General features: G+C 42.8%; 1 long non-coding RNA gene across 1 annotated transcript in view; it reads right to left on the bottom strand.

Moving 5' to 3' along the window:
- Positions 1-15,981, bottom strand: part of LOC121662642 — a 436,327-nt gene that overhangs the window by 390,539 nt on the left and 29,807 nt on the right. The gene's annotated exons all lie outside the window — the stretch shown is intronic.

Raw genomic sequence — 15,981 nt, 5'->3', positions numbered from 1 at the left:
ACAGCCTGGAGATGCCAGGCCTGACTTTGGAAAGCAGCTTACCTTAATAAAGTGGTGTGCTTTTCCTTGGTCTTGGCACTCAGAAAGCATACTGGGCAAGCGGAAAGCCTGTGGGGATGATTCACTAGTGTTTGCATGAGATTTTTCTAATTTCTTTTTTTTTCCTGCCTTTTTTTTTTTTTTTTTTTTCTGCTACCAGCTGCTTCATATTCTGCCACTTGCTACAGAAGAAGGCTGTTCCATCTTGATAGGATCCAGTTCAGTGGATAGACATCACAAAATTGGAGCCACAAACTGGTTTATTTTTCCAGTTTACAGCTTTTGTTCAAAAACCCAGCAGCAAGTCCTGAGGCGCAGTATGCCAGCGCCATAGACTGCGAGTGATGCAGAGGTGATTTCTGGAACATCTTTCCCATTTATAATTCAACTCCAAAAATATTTTTATGACTTCCCTCTTTTCCTTCTGCTGTGAGCCATAAACAGAATAGACATTCAAGCTGAAAATTGCTGAAAGATTCTTACTCATTCACATGAAAAGCAAAGTTTTGAGCTTTCCTGGCCTAGTGGTGTTACTTTTGTATTCATATCACAGTAATTTTTCAAAGAAAAAGGCCTGTTGGAATCAGATCCAGGAATTTCTTCAGATTTTCATAGGAGCAAGCAGAAAAAGTAGAAATCCCACTCATTAAGGACTCCCATTGGGAATGAATTTGAAAATAAATCAGGAAAAAATCCTGGAGATCTATATTATGGTCATATTGGTAAATATGGACAAAACGTGCAATATCAGCAGGCAGTGAAACTGAGGAAGCCTGGTCTCCGAGGGATCTATGCCTTGCAGGTGTACTCTTGGTGCCTTAATAACACTCGAGTATATGTTGTGGCCCTTATCCCAGGGATATTAACAACATCTCTCTCATCAATCCACCTTCTGTTATATTAGAACTTGTCAAAAAATAATCTCCTTGGGACCATTGCTAAATGTGATTGAAATTGCACAAGCCAAAAAAACCCAGGGGAAGAGAGTGACAGACAGAGGCACAGAGAATATGAGCACAGAAGCCCTGTTTCAAAATGAAAGCAGACTAAAAGCTGGTGTAGTTGCATTCAAAGTGGTATCCTGCTAATTTAAATCTATCAGTGAACATTTCCAAGTGCACCAAAAAGCGCCAAAAGAACAGGTTGTTTGCTTATAAAGGGAACGCCTTAACCATTTAACTATCACTTTTGTCGACTGATGGGGAAATGCAGTGTTACGTGGGCAATCAGACTGGAAGTTCACAAACACTCTCTGCAGATTTAAAATATGCAGGAGCATGAAGGAGTGTAAAAAATGTAAATCAAAGGAACCAGCTTCTATCTGGATTGAATAAATGAAGGATCATTGAAAAATGACAGGGTTTGTGGGAAAACAGTAGTTAGAGAGTATGCTTACACATATGCTTGTAAGCTTATATACACTTCTCCTTACAAATAGCGCCAGGAATGTTCCCAAGTACTGGAAATCAGTCCTCTAGACTGCTAACTTGTCAGAGAGTTCCTGACACTACGCATCCCAGGCCAAGTACCTTCTTCGAGCCACGGATTAGATGTTAGCATGGATCAAAGGCCAACAGACAGCTTGGTGGCAGCCTCCCAGTTTTATAAGGTTGAGAAAGAAAAAAAGCTGAATAGTCTGGAGACAGCCCAGCATGACAGAGCAGTACTCCTCCAGCTGATCTCACCAGCCAGCGTTGAGGGAGGGATGCCACATGCTCTACACTGAAGCCCAATGCCAGGCCAAAGGCTGCTGATGCTGTGGGCAAACGTGAGCACCACACATTGATGTCAGCACCATGGCAGAAGATCATCTGACTTTGTTATGATATTGTGCAGCTTGGAGCAGCACCTGGGGAGGGAGAAATGGGAAATAAGTATCCATATACATTCCCCCCCCACTCTAGCTTCAACAATCTTTACAAGAACAGCCCAAGAGAAAAACCAGACGTCCCTTGGTAGCAGCCCAAACGACATCAAGCTCATCGTGTCCTCTGGAGGCATCCCCAGCTTTGTGCCCTGATGGTCTGCAAGTCCCTCTTAAGCCTAAATTAAGCAGACAGAGCTGCCTACCAGCCTCAGAACTGGAGAATACCACCATGGACTCTAGCTGCTGTACACAAATTTTTTTTTCTTTTTTCTTTTCTCCTTTTTCTTTTTTCTTTTTTCTTTTCTTTTTTCTTGTTCCTTTTTTTTAACTGGCATAGTTTTGGAAGATGGAACAGCACAAACACACCTAGCACTGATGCAAGTAGTCTCTCCAAATCTGCTTCCCCACTTGCATTTCTCCTGTAGGCAAATCTCAAACTCCAGGCCCCTTCCCATACATCAAGGATATCTGTCCAACCACAGAGAACTGCAATAACCACGTTATGGAGCCACTTTTGTCACTCCCTGTGCAGACAAGACTGTGTATCTGCCTCATCACTGAGCCACCAGCTTTGACTACCCACCAAGTGCATGTCCCTTTTTGAAAGTGAGAAGACTCTTCCTCTCAGTTTAACAAACTTGTGCACCTGCTCTGTGGTCAGAGACATGAGGGATAAAATTCAGATCAAATTTGAGGTGCACAAATTTCAACAAATACTTGTAGGTGTAGATGATGTCCAGTTCAAACAGTGAGGTGATGGGGCTCCTCCCAATCAACATGCCTGTCCAAGCACTGAATAAATCTCATTTCCTCTCCTATACAGGTTCTTTGTCCTTGAGGTGGCTCCAGCCTTCCGGAATCCGTTCTCCCTTTCATTCTCCGCCTTCCATGACATCATTGCAACTCCTCTCCTGTGAAATGCAGGACTATATTCCTGACTGCATCTTCCCTGTTATTTGTCCCAATCCAGTCTCTAGCTTCCCTGATACTCTTGCCATCTCAGTGCTCCCAGTCTATGCTCTCTCACCGCCTATGCTAATCTAACCTAAAGGTCTCACAGAAGAACGAAACAAAGACTCTTGTTGCCTCTCCAAGACCAGACTTTAGTATGTACTCTGAGTCTCTTCAAGGCCAGAGTGCTCTTAGCTTCCAGCCAGGTCACCCTGGCACCTGATGATCGCTTCAGCTAGTTTATTCTCCCTTTGTCGCACAAACTAGAGACTCCAGCAGATATAACTTTCTCCCACACCACAAATTCACCACACAAGCAGTGCTGCTTAAAAAAAAAAACCAAACAAAACCAAACCAAACCAAATCAAGCCTAAACAAGCCCAACAAGGATCCAGGAAGGGATTGATAAAAAAGGTCCAGGCAAATTGGATCAACATGTCACATGAAATGTCACCTGTGAAAATTTAAAAGCACATGTTCTGGTATCTAAAGGGGCATGATGGGTGAATGGGTTCAGACACCAAGCTTGTATTGACTGCTGATTGCTGTTGACTGCTCTGGCTGAAACATGTTCATGGGTACACTTGCTGTTCACCTCCACCTCCACTCTCTCTTATAATCTCAGTAGAGGACTTCCTTCTGCTGCACTGCAAGAGGACAGGAGATTATTTGCTACAAACCAAAACACCCTCACATTTCTCAGCACTATCACTTCTACCAACTGGAAAATCTCTTTTTTTATCCTATTTCATTGCCAATCCAAGGCTTCCTCACTAGGCCTGAATGGGACATATTAACAAACGCTGCCTTCCCCATCCAATAATCCTTCTCATATGAGCATTTATATTCAGTCTTTGCCCTCAATGGGGTGAAGCTTCACAGACATTAAGTCATCTGGACTTTATAGGTAATATCCAGAGAAAAGCATAACACACGCATTGATAAAAACACCATCACTTGATTTTTTTAATTGAATGATGAAGCTATCAGGAACGAAAGGAAAGACTCCCAGCATCACTTTTATGTTAAAAAGGTAACTAGCACAGTAAGTGAGGGGAGCATGATAAGCAGGGACTATGTAAGGAAGTGCTTGAGTGGTGATGGGAAAGTCTTAATCCTTTGCTGAAGGCATTTAAACTCAAGGACTAAATTGCTTGCATGTTAATTTTGATGTTACCCTGTAATATCTCTGAGTGCTCTTTGGTGAAGCTCTAATACCTTTACAAAAGTTAATGTTTTATATCCGATTAACTCAAATGGGTAAGATATGTTATAATGATGGCATGTATTTAAGAAAGACAGGGAAATTAATGGCATGGGCATAACTCCCTGCTACCATTTTAGAAGGAAAACCTGTGAGACAAGGACTCTCCTGTTCTAATGCCAGCTCAGGTACAGGAAGCCCTCAGCAATCCACGTAAGCTCCGTTCTCAGTTTTCCAAATGATATAGGAAGGGAATATTTGCCCTTGAGAGATTATAACTAACTCCTGTCTTTTGAAGATAGAAATCTTAGCATCAGGGCTGTATACTATTAGGTGTACAAAAGCAATGACAGGAGAAATACTTTATTTTTGAAACAGATTTTTGCATCAAATGTTATGTACTGTGTAAATCAAGCAAGCTAGAAATTTTTCTTTACTCACAGTATTGAATGCTATGTTGATTCATTGAAAACATTGCCTGAATTGATTTTTTAAAATATTTTTGTTGTTTGCATCTCTTTCGGACAGTCCTTGTCTTCCCAAGACCAAGGACTTCATAGCTTCTGTAGCCATACTTCACTCTGTGTTTTGAACCATGGCTCTGTAAAAGGAAATGGCAATCCCTTATCACTTTTAATTTCAGTGATGACTTTTCTTCATTCCTAGAGGAATAATTTATTGTGATCTACAAAAGCCAAATTAAAAGAAAAACAGAGACAATTATTTCAACTGATGAGGAATAAAAAACAATAGATGACTAAAAAGGCAAGAGTGTTCAAGCAGGCCCTTTTTTCTACATTAAATCTCACTGCAGAAACATGTTTGGATTAATTCAGGGGATGCTGGAATCTCCCGTCCCTCTCAAACTGCAGCAGACGATGCTTGGTAAGGAGCTCTTCCATGCTAGACTAGAAAAGAAATGTACAAACAGAAATCCAAACTCCTTGGACTTACTGATTTCCAGGAAGGGCAGAAAGGCCCTGTTTTGGCCTAATTTCTTCTAGGAGAAGCAAAATCTGATTTTCTAAATTTCTTAGGCATGCTTGACTTGATGAGGAGTCATTCTTCCTCTTTGATATAACCGCATTTTATCCATAGAGCCAATGCTATTAAACACCTACTGCATTTTACTCCAGAGGTGGCTTCACGTGTGTGGTGAAGAAGATGATCCCCATCTACAGCTCATAAAGAGTTTTATATAAATGTCCATTACTCACGTAATGGCAACAGCCAACAGTTTTATTAGGCAATATAAAAGTATATTAGGGATATAAACTGTAATGCCTCGGGACAGAAGCCAATCAATGGCTCTCTGGAGTTAACCAGAAGAAACTTTCTGTTTGCAAGTTATTCCCTCATCATCTGTTAGGCTGTTTCTTGCCTCTGTCTGCAAAACATCAGGAGACAGTCACGCTCAGAGCCAGGTTGTTGAATCTTGATGGGGTCTGGTTGGGTCCAGTCTAGCAGTACCCCAGTTCTTGTCACAATGCATAATTGAAGTGTGGCACTTCACTTTATCAAATGATTGATCTCCAGTGAAGACCAATCCAGGAATTCTCACATGAAATTCATGCTTGATAAAACAAATATAGAGGGTTTTTTTTTCAACTTTTCATTAGTCTAGTTCAGGACATTTCCTTGCTTTGTTCAAGCCCTTCAAGTAGCAGATGAAAGGACAATAAGCTCCTGCATTTCAGATGGTGAAGAGGACCTAACAGTATGATGAATCCTGCAGTACAGAGAGATATGGCCTCAGCTTTTGCCTTGGGATTCCAGTAAAATCTGTTGAGATTTCTTTACATCACAACACTGCACTACCAATATTTAGGATGCACGCAACCCTACAAACAGCCTCCAGCTTTCTGAACCACCTGCTGAGCTCTCCTCTTGAGGGCCAGGCCTCAAGTGCCTCAAACACTCCTGTCAGGTTTTACTTTGTTTTAGCCTTTTAACATACCTCTCACAGAAGCTTAATTCCCCAGGCAGCCCAACACATGCCCCTCTAGCTCTTTTCTTTCTCATTTTCCCCAGATCTCTCCTAAGTGTACCTCTCAATTCCCCTCTCCTCTCCTCTCCTCTCCTCTCCTCTCCTCTCCTCTCCTCTCCTCTCCTCTCCTCTCCTTTCTCTTGCCCCAAGACTGATGTTAACTTTGTCCTTGCTGCTTCTCCCTGTAGTGTGTAGTTAATCCCAGCAGCTAATTGACATGTATGAAATAAGAGTGGCTTGACAACCTTATTGTGTGAATGTCACACACCCTAGTGACTTCAGAAGCGTTGTGGAATATATGGACCAACTGCAGAGTGGAACAAAGACATTAAAAAGGCTTCAAATTTTGCTACTAGAAAGATGATTTTTCTTTGTATTAAAATACATTCTTTAATTGAGATTACGGAGTTATTTTGTAAGGTAGCCTCCTAAATAAAACAAAGAAGTTCATGTTGCTTTCAGGATATGACATTCCCATGGGTTGCTACCTCTTCCACGAGACAGAAATAGCCATAATCTCATCTAACAACCTGCTCAGGCTGAAGCACCTTTTTGTCTGAAAAGAGGTTGGTGAGGGAAGAGGATGGGATCTCCTTTGGGTGGGATAAGAGTCTTAGTGTATGTTGTCTATTTAGGGGTGGCTAGGTGAAGCATATTTGGATGGGGGGAAAGGGAAGAGCATTTGTTTTGTGTAGTTTATGATGCAGAGCCTGTTGTAACACTGCATTTAATATAGGTTTGGCCAGGTTGGTCTTACTGAAGATCACAGCCATTTTGCCACCAAGGACAGAAAGCAAAGTGACATCAGCCAAGGGCCCTATTTGCAGTAGGTGCAAATCACAGAAGTCAAACACACCGAGGGTTTCCCTATTTCACATGTCAATGAAATACTCCCTTCTGCTTTCTGTGCTTGCATACTGGTTTGCTGAGACAAAGCTTTGTTCAGTCACACTGTGCCTTACTGCCTCTGTCAGGCAGTCTGCTCCCAAAACTTCTCAATACTTGTTTAGAAGGATAGGGATCTATAAGATATTAAATTCCCGTAAGAGTTATAAAATATGTTGCAAGAAAGGAGAAAAATATTGAAAGAGACTTACTAGATACCAAAGAATTCATTCTACAAAGAGATACCATCACTTCTCTAAAGTGGAAAAGACCTCAATTTGCATCTTAATAGAAGCCAGAGAATCCATTTCTGCCCTTGTGGCCCCAGGGTAAGAGTTGCAACTATGATTCAGTTTCCCAGATGGAAGGAAGTGATGGAGCTTCCCGATTTTCAGTGGGTATTAAACAGCCAACAATTAACCAGGTCCCTTTCTAGTTGTTGCAAACTGCCCTCCAAAACTTGCATCATCTGTAGCTAGGCACTATTAAACATCTTCAGCCCTTGTACTTCCTTTGGATCTTCCCTTAACCCCCAGAGAGTAACTAATCTTCTGGGTGTATGATGAGTAGCAACCTTTGCAGCTATCTCCAGAAAACTGTGAAAATGGTACCAGTAAAAAACAGAATCCTTCCAAAGCTCGATCATCTCACTTCCCAGGTCTGATGGGGACTTTGAGGAGCTGTGAGGCAGCAGCATGCAGTAGGTAGCAGTACTTAAAACAGTGACACCCCAAGATGACAATGCTATATTTGTCTTGATTGACTTTTATCACATTTTACCCTTTCACTTCCAATGTCCTTTAATCTTTTACGGTCTCTAGTTTCCTCTTTGTGTCCTGTGATACAGCTGACTATTCTTACCTGTCTTTACTGAAGTCATCCAACACTGTCATTTTGGATGTGCTCATTTGACCAGCCACTATCTGGGTTTTTGCCCCTCTTTTTTATCATCTCTTTTCTCCTTGCTTTCCATCATTTCTGTTTGTTATCTCACTGAGTGCAAGCACCAGGGATTGCAGTTCAGGAATGATTCAGCTGGAAGCAGGGGGCAGAGGGCAGCATGCAAAGCCAGCACTGGAATTACAAAATGCACCTGACAACCTGTCATTAATGCGGCCACCAAAAGAGGGAGAGTAACAATGCAATCAAACAGGACTCAAAGTCACATCTCGTACCCTGCTCATTACCAAGAAGGCTTTTAGGAATGACAAGTTTTTAATCCTGTAACTCTATTATGAGCTGATGCCAACAGCAGAAACAGGAGCTGTGATACAAGTTAAGCTAGGATTGCTTGGCATGGCAACTGAAAGCCATCTCACCTGATGTGAGATGACAGCTATGGCATGCAACCACAGATAAGCTGGCATTTGTAAATATACACTTCCTAGATGTTTTTTTAAAGCAGGTACCATGAAAGCATACAACAGCAAAAGAACCTGTGAACCCAAATAAACATCATCATTACCTCCTGCTGAACTGTTGTGCACAGCCAAGCAATTCCTTCTGCTCACTTAAAACGAAGGGTTTGCTAAGTCTGTGTTATACTTCCTCTTTATTTTCAGCAGCTCAATGTACAGCTGGTAAAATTTTTCTCTGGTTAGAAGCTTGATTTATAAAGTCTCTAGTCCTAAAACAGGAAATGACTATTTCATCCCCACAAATTTAGCAGGATATTTTTTTGCTTTTATGTTCCACAAAATCTGTTTTTATTTCCTAGAAAGGGTCCAGTCCAACTGCCATCAAAATCTCTAGAAATTCCCCTGACTTCAACCAGGCTTGGCTCATGCCCTAAGGCAGTGCTACAGAAACAGACAACACCTAATGAAATCATGTGTGCAAAGAATCAGGGAATCCCATACTAAATCCCCACCCCACAAACAGCCATGCCTAAGCTTAAATGTGCATTTAAATTTAAGTCAAAAAGCCACTCATGTCTATCAAGTTAAGCACATGTTTGAATGTTTACTGGAGTCAGTTCTTTGTACAAGGAACAGTAAAAGCTGAGCAAAGCTATTGTGGATAAGATCAGTCCTTCCCTCAATGCTGCATGGTATCCTGATCCTTATAGCTTTCTACTGTCTGGTTGCAGAACCTTTCACAATTTTTATAAAATCAAGCTGCTTTCATTTAATTCTGTCTCTTTCATTAACTAACATAACATACTTCTGGTGGTACACATTTCCACCGACCTCAGAGTGCTCCAAGGAGAAATCTCAGAACTATTTATTGTACCTGTTAATAAAATTAAAGTACCTTAGTCAAAGTCAGACATCTAGAAGGTAAATCACTGTAAAATGCAAGACAACATATATGTTTATTTGTCCAAAAACAGAAGACAGACAAAAAGTGTTTCTGGGTTTGTATCACAGACAGAAAACTGAGGCACAGAGACAACCCATGATTTCTCTAAAATCTCACAAGATACAAGTAGTAAAACAGGGACTCAAACTGCAATTTGACTGGTAAACTTGCAAAAATGTATCTTTTCTTATGATCTCTAGTGACTCTGTATTTAATTTTTCAAAATGGGAAATCAAACTCAAGGAGGTTAAGGTAAAGGTCAAGAGCTACCTGGAAACTCGCTGCCAGAACTGAGACGAATGGAAACTTCTGGCTCCACACAGCACTTCCTTCCTCTCTCAGATCTGTTTCACTGAAATAAAATAAAAAAAGCCACAAAACCTGCTCTCAATTTTCTGTGAGCAGGATTTGATACGTTAGATCAAGCCATCAAATGCACTATTACCCTGATGGAGGGTAAGCGTTCCAGCATCACCTCCTGTGATTTGCCTTCGGCACACTGATGACATTGCAACCCTCTTTGACTGGCAGGTCTGTTCCCTGGGCAGGGAATCTGTGGATTTGATGCATTGCTCTTCGAGACAGCGCTAAGCACAGCTGGGCTTGAATGAGACTGGGTTATGGCTGGGATGAGCAAATTAGAGCAGAGAGAAAAGCAAACTTTAAGTAAAGTTAAACAGTCAGAGCTAACCCAGTCCTTCACAAATAGGCTCTCCAAAAAAGTGGTTCCAGCACCAAGCCTGACAGCGTTCAAGAGGGGTTTGGACAATGCTCTCAGGCACACGGTGTGATTCTTGGGGTTGTCCTATGCACAGCCAGGAGCTGGGCTCAATGATCTCTGTGGGTCCCTTCCAACTCAGGATATTCTATGATTCTGTTATTGCTGTACCTTTCAAATGGAAAAATCAGACACACCAGATTGGAAGTTTCCCTTCTACATGGGATGATCTCACTCTGTGAGTTTAAGTCAAACCTCTGACATTCAGCTGCTAGAAATGCTAATAACTTTGTGCTGCAAGGCATAATCCGCCATAATACAAGGCAATACTTCAATATGCACTGTCAAAATGGATCTTTTGATGTGCGATCCCGTTGCAGCCTCTAAAAGAGATAGAGATATCAAGCAAAACCCTGATCCAGTTTTTCCTGCATTAACAGATCTTTCTGGCTGAATGGCACCGTAAGCTAGTGATAAGCTTTGTGCTGTACCTATCCCCTTAATTATTCCTGCAAATCCTCTGTTGCTGACCCTCCTGCAGAGCAGTACCATGCAATGCCCTTGAATAACATTTGTGCAGGAATGTTGCTTCTTGAGGAAACGTGAAGAATGGCCTTGAAGCAAATTTCCGGTGTCATCACCATCAAGCTGTCTTGTGCTGCCACATCATGTTTCTAGAGAAGTCTATGAGCACTGTCACTACTTGTTAACTTCCTTAACACTGCGCTAGTGCTACTCACTGTCAGGAAAAGTGAGAAGAGACAAAAAGGCTGCAAGAAATTTGTAGTGAAGTCCTTGGTATGACCAGGAGGCTGCCTCTGTTCAGGGAATCAGACAGTCGGAGAGAAACCCACCTACGGGGTACTGGACTGTGATTCGATCACATCAGTCTTGAGGCACTTCTGAATCAGGAGATTTTCTCTGTAAGATAAAGGAAAGTCTCTGAGCAGGAGATACCGTAGTATCTTGTTCATAATGGTGGACGTGAAGCTCATGGAATTTGCAAAAGGTGACTAATGATTTTTGTACGATTTGGATGACATTTCAAGTAATTGTTTTAATTATTTTAAACCCCAGTCTAGTGAAGTACTTAAGCACTGTTTGCAAGCCTAACCACTTGGTATTAAAGCACATTCTTAACCAATACTTTACAGAAATGACAACTAGAACACTGATCTGTAAAAAGCAATCTCACAAAAAGTAACTTCAAAGTGTTGTACTTTTCACCCTTCAAAAAAGGAAAAAAAAAGACAAAAGCATTGTCAATACATATGAACAATAATGGTGTCTTTCTCTGCAGTCACATTCAAAGCTCAAAATTCAGGAAAGTATATGGAATATTTTTGCTACGTGGTCATGCCTCATTCTTCCACTGCTATCTGCTATCCAGACCTTTTATTGGTAGCAAGCCCAGAAAGGCAGTTGTAGCCCATTGAATGCCTCTTCCCACGTTGGTGGCCTGTGGCTCTCAAACAGAATGCAATTGAACGAAAACAAGCAACCTCTCACACTGAAAATCACTGGTAGTGTACTGAATCAAGTGAGATTATGGATTAAGGAGCCAGTGAATTATGACCGATTACCTTTTCAAAGTAACTCACACAGCAGCCCTGGGGGACAGATTGTATTAAAACCCTTCCAATATGCAAATAGTTTGATACTTTGAAAAATAGCAGTGTTGCTAACACTTGGCCTGGTGACGGGAAAAGTGTATTAATTTGCCCAAGCAACTGTCTCTAAAACAGTGTATAAATAGCCCTTTGCATTAATTCAAAGTGAAATGTCAATGTTTCATAATTTATGATATTATGCTGAGATTCAGCTTCAATAGCTCAGTACTGGTTCAGTTAACATCAGGTCCAAAACTTGCCTTACTGCCTCCTGAACCTTGAATCTTTGGGAAAAACCTTTCCTTTCTGCTTGGATTTATATTTATTTTTACTAGCTGAATTATTTATGATAATTTCAATGCAATTTACTGAGTTAAGAGAATGTGAAATACTCTGTTGTCGTCTTCTTGAATCTGATTGTCCTGGCAGGAAAATGAGGAGAAATTCCTGCTACTCAGGATATGAGAATCTAAAAGCTGTTTCCTGGTCTCTATCTGCAGAGCATGATGGCATTATTAATCAGACACAGAATCATAGAATCAGAAAATTGTCAGAGTTGGAAGAGACCTTTAAGATCATCAAGTCCAACTGTCAACCCAGCACTACCGGTGTAACCCCTGTATCACTAAACTACCACCCAGTGCCAGATCCAGATGCCTTTTGAACATCTCCTGGGATGGTGACTCCACCACCTCCCTGGGCGCCCTAACAGTAAAAATTTTTTTCTAATATCAAATCTAAACCTCCTCTGTTTCAGTTTAAGGCCATTTGCTCTAGTCCTCTCATGATAAAAGAGACCAGGTCCCTCCTCACCACAACCTCCTTTCAGGTAGTTGTAGAGAGTGAGGGGGTTCCCACTGAGCCTCCAGTTCTTGATACTACTGTCACCACCTTTCCAATATCATATTAAATTATAGAATGCTTTGGATTGGAAAGGACCTTTAAAGATCATCTAGCTCCAATGCCACTGCCATGGGCACATTCCACCAGAACAAGTTGCTGAAAGCCTCATCCAACCTTTTCTTGAACACTTTCAGAGACATCCAGAACTTCTCTGGGCACCTGTGCCAGTGCCTCACTGACCTCAGAGTAAAGAGTTTCTCTGGGCACCTGTTCCAGTGCCTCACTGCTCTCAGAGTAAAGAGTTTCTTCCTTATATCTAATCTAAATCTGCCCTCTTTCAAGTTAAAGCCATTACCCCACGCCTATCACTACATGCCCTTGTAAAAAGTCCTTCTTCAGCTTTCCTGCAGCCCCTTTTAAGTACTAAAAGGCTGCCATAAGCTTTCCCCAGGGCTTTCTCTTCGCCAGGCTGAACAATCCCAACTCTCTCAGCTGTCTTCACAGGAAAAGTACTCCAGCTCTCTGATCACCTTGGTGTCCCTTCTCTGGACTCACTACAACAAGTCCATGTTGCTCTTATTTTTGGGGCCTCAGAGCTGGATGACGTGCTACAGGTGGAGTCTCACAAGAGTGGAGTAAAGGGGGAGAATCCCCTCCCTCAACCTGCTGGCCATGCTGCTTTTCACGCAGCTGGGACATTGCCGGGTCACGTTGAGCTTCTGATCAACCAACACTCCCAAGCTCTTCTCCTCAGGGCTGCCCTCAATCCATTCTCTGCCCAGCCTGTATTTGTGCTTGGGATTGCTCTGACCGATGTGCAGGACCTTGCACTTGGCCTTGTTGCACTTCATGGGGTTCACAACAGGCCCACCTCCCAAGCCTGTCCAGGTTCTCCTGGATGGCATCCCTTCCCTCCAGCATGTCAACTGTACCACAAGCTTGGTGCTGTCAGCAAACTTGCCAAGGGTGCCCTCAGTTCTACCATCCTTGCCAGCTACAAAGATGTTAAACAAGCATTTGAAGCTCTTCACCTTTAAAGACCTGCTGTAAAATAGCAAGTTATTCTGAGGTGTGAAGGTAGGAGCTATGCTCCTGGCCATCCCCGTCTTGCTCTTGATTTGGGGCATCTTATTCAACCTGCTCTGAATCACCTTGCACAATAACGTAGATTTTACTGAACCTGACAGATACACAACTATAAAATGGTGATATGGGAGACAATATGATTCTTTCTGCCCTAGTTATTCCTTAAGCATAATTTGAGAACTGCTCACCTCCTTGAGGAAAAAAACAAAAAAAGATAATGAGATTGTTATAGATGAACAAAAGTGTTATATACATGCAAAATGGTCTTGTTAATCAACAGAGCTCACTCCCTGCTGGAGGAAGCTCCAGAAGAACAACAGAAATCATTACCATGCTGGTAGGATTGATTAATTAGGAAAACAGCTTCTGCTAATACTCACTAGCATTTATACATTGTAAAATCCACTAAATATATGTGTAAATAACTTTCCTAAAGTGACAACTAAGGGTGCCTGAAGGGTGCCACATTATGTTACTGTTGTTTTCTGCTTGTGTGGGTTTTGCATTGCAAGAAATGCTTCTGCATTGGCTAAGAAAGCCAGTAAGAGGGAGCTGAAATAGGAAGAGGACACACGGAAGGCACGTTCTGACACGAGACAGGTTTGTCATAAGAGCAAACGAAAGCTGTACACCAGGGCACATTTTAATGGGGCTAAACAGGGGCTGGAGGAATATGGGATTAAATCCAGGATGCTTCTGCCAGGGAAAGTGTAGGTAAGGACAACACAGCCCCTCTAGAGCCTCAGGAAAACACTGTGAGGAGCAGGATCATCTCCCCCTCCCAGGACTAAGATCTGGACACCCTCTGGTTCTGCTTGAGGAATGGGGTAGCAAAAGCAGGCACACTCAGAAAGCATCTGTGTTGGCCCAGATGCTATCTGTTAGTGCCTTTTGTTTCACAGTATGAATTTCTGGGTAGAGGACTTTCAAATAATGTGGTTTAAATTTAGAAAGTGACCATTCAGTTATCAGTGCAGTTGAAAATTATAATGAAATGGAGCCCAATAACTCCAAAATACTGGTCAAAAGATGATCATCTGTGTAATGTGTGTTTTCTGGAGTTCATGTGTAATTATCAAGCACTATTTTTAGTCTGGGTTTCAGGAGAGTTCTGTTTAGTTCTTGGCTCTGCCACAGACTTCCTGCATGACCTTGGGCAAATCGGTTTCTTTCTCAGTGCCATCTGCAGCATAATACACTTTCCTCCCACTCTAAATTTGTCTTGTTGATGCGGATTATGGGCCTTTTGGAATAGGACATCTTCTTGCTGTGTTCATTTAGTGAGTGCCACAGTGAGGCTCTGAACTTGTGACTTCTAAATAGCTTTTTAATGCACCAAGATCGCCTTCCATGACCAGTGCAACCAGGTGGTGGGTGTAAAATCATTAGCTCTATTGTAGAATTTAGACAAAGCTAATGGGTTTTGGTGCATGCTTCCATTGCAGAACTTTTAATTTCAGCTGCTAAATTTTACAAGCACGTTTTTTATTTATTTTCCTTCTCCTTTTACACAGAGCAGACCACGCCCTCCTGCTTTGTGGTTATTACCCTGGACCCTGCGATTAGTGTGGAACTGCTGGCTGGTTTTGTTTGCTTGTTTTTTCACCTTCACACCAAATCACAGCAGCAAATTGCCTGGGGCACGAGTGTTTTATAGAACCAGTGATGGGCGCTATGCTTCCGCTCCTCACAGGGACCTTCTTACCTGTACTTGGGTTTAGCAGTTTTGACCTGCAGCCAAGTGGGAGGCATGGACAAAGTGAGAAAACAGCAGACTAGAAAACAAACAAAAGTAGCAGCATTTCAAAGCTCTTGCAGAGGAGAAAATAGCTGAAGGTAGACATTGTTAAAAAAAAAGAAGAAAAGGAAAAAAGATGTCAAAGTGATCTCTTTCTCTCTTGAATGACATACGTGATCAGGCAGGGGCCTGGGCTCTACCGCTAGTGAAGGAAACGAACAGAACAGGTGATCAAACAGGTGCCTCATCACAACATCCTATTAAAATAGGTAGAGTGAGAACTTGAATATAAATTCACAAGCGCAGAAGGCACTAGATATATCTCCTCCCTTCTAAAGCCAAAGGGACCAGCTCTTTGGACAGGTGTAGCTTTCGCAGCAGAGTGTCACAGACTCTCACAGACCCCTGGCTCAGCCGCCCAACTGCGCTCGCAGGCAGGTTGCGGTCGGGCTGCCGCTCCGGAGCGTGTCCCCGTGCTCAGCCAGCGGCCACCCCGGGGTAGCGGGCGGGAGGGTCCCGGGCTGGCGCTGCTCTGCGCGGGGACCCGGCTGCTACCGCCCGCCCAGCGCGGCTCCCGGCAGGGCTCGGGGTGCAGGGGAAGCTGCGCCGGGTAAGGACGGGGCGGCAGCCGGTGAGCGCAGAGCCGGCACTGCCCGCCCGCCCGGCGGCAGGAGAGCAGCGGGGACCCCTGAAGGCAGCGGGGGACACCGGGCGACGCGACGCCCTGCCGGGAGCGGATGACCTTGAGCGAG

Source organism: Corvus kubaryi, unplaced genomic scaffold (assembly GCF_017639235.1).
Source record: "Corvus kubaryi isolate FWS band 111438036 unplaced genomic scaffold, C.kubaryi_AGA036_p1.0 37260, whole genome shotgun sequence".
Classification (NCBI taxonomy): domain Eukaryota; kingdom Metazoa; phylum Chordata; class Aves; order Passeriformes; family Corvidae; genus Corvus; species Corvus kubaryi.
Note: the sequence above shows the minus strand (reverse complement) of the source record. Positions and strands in the feature narration are given on the sequence as shown.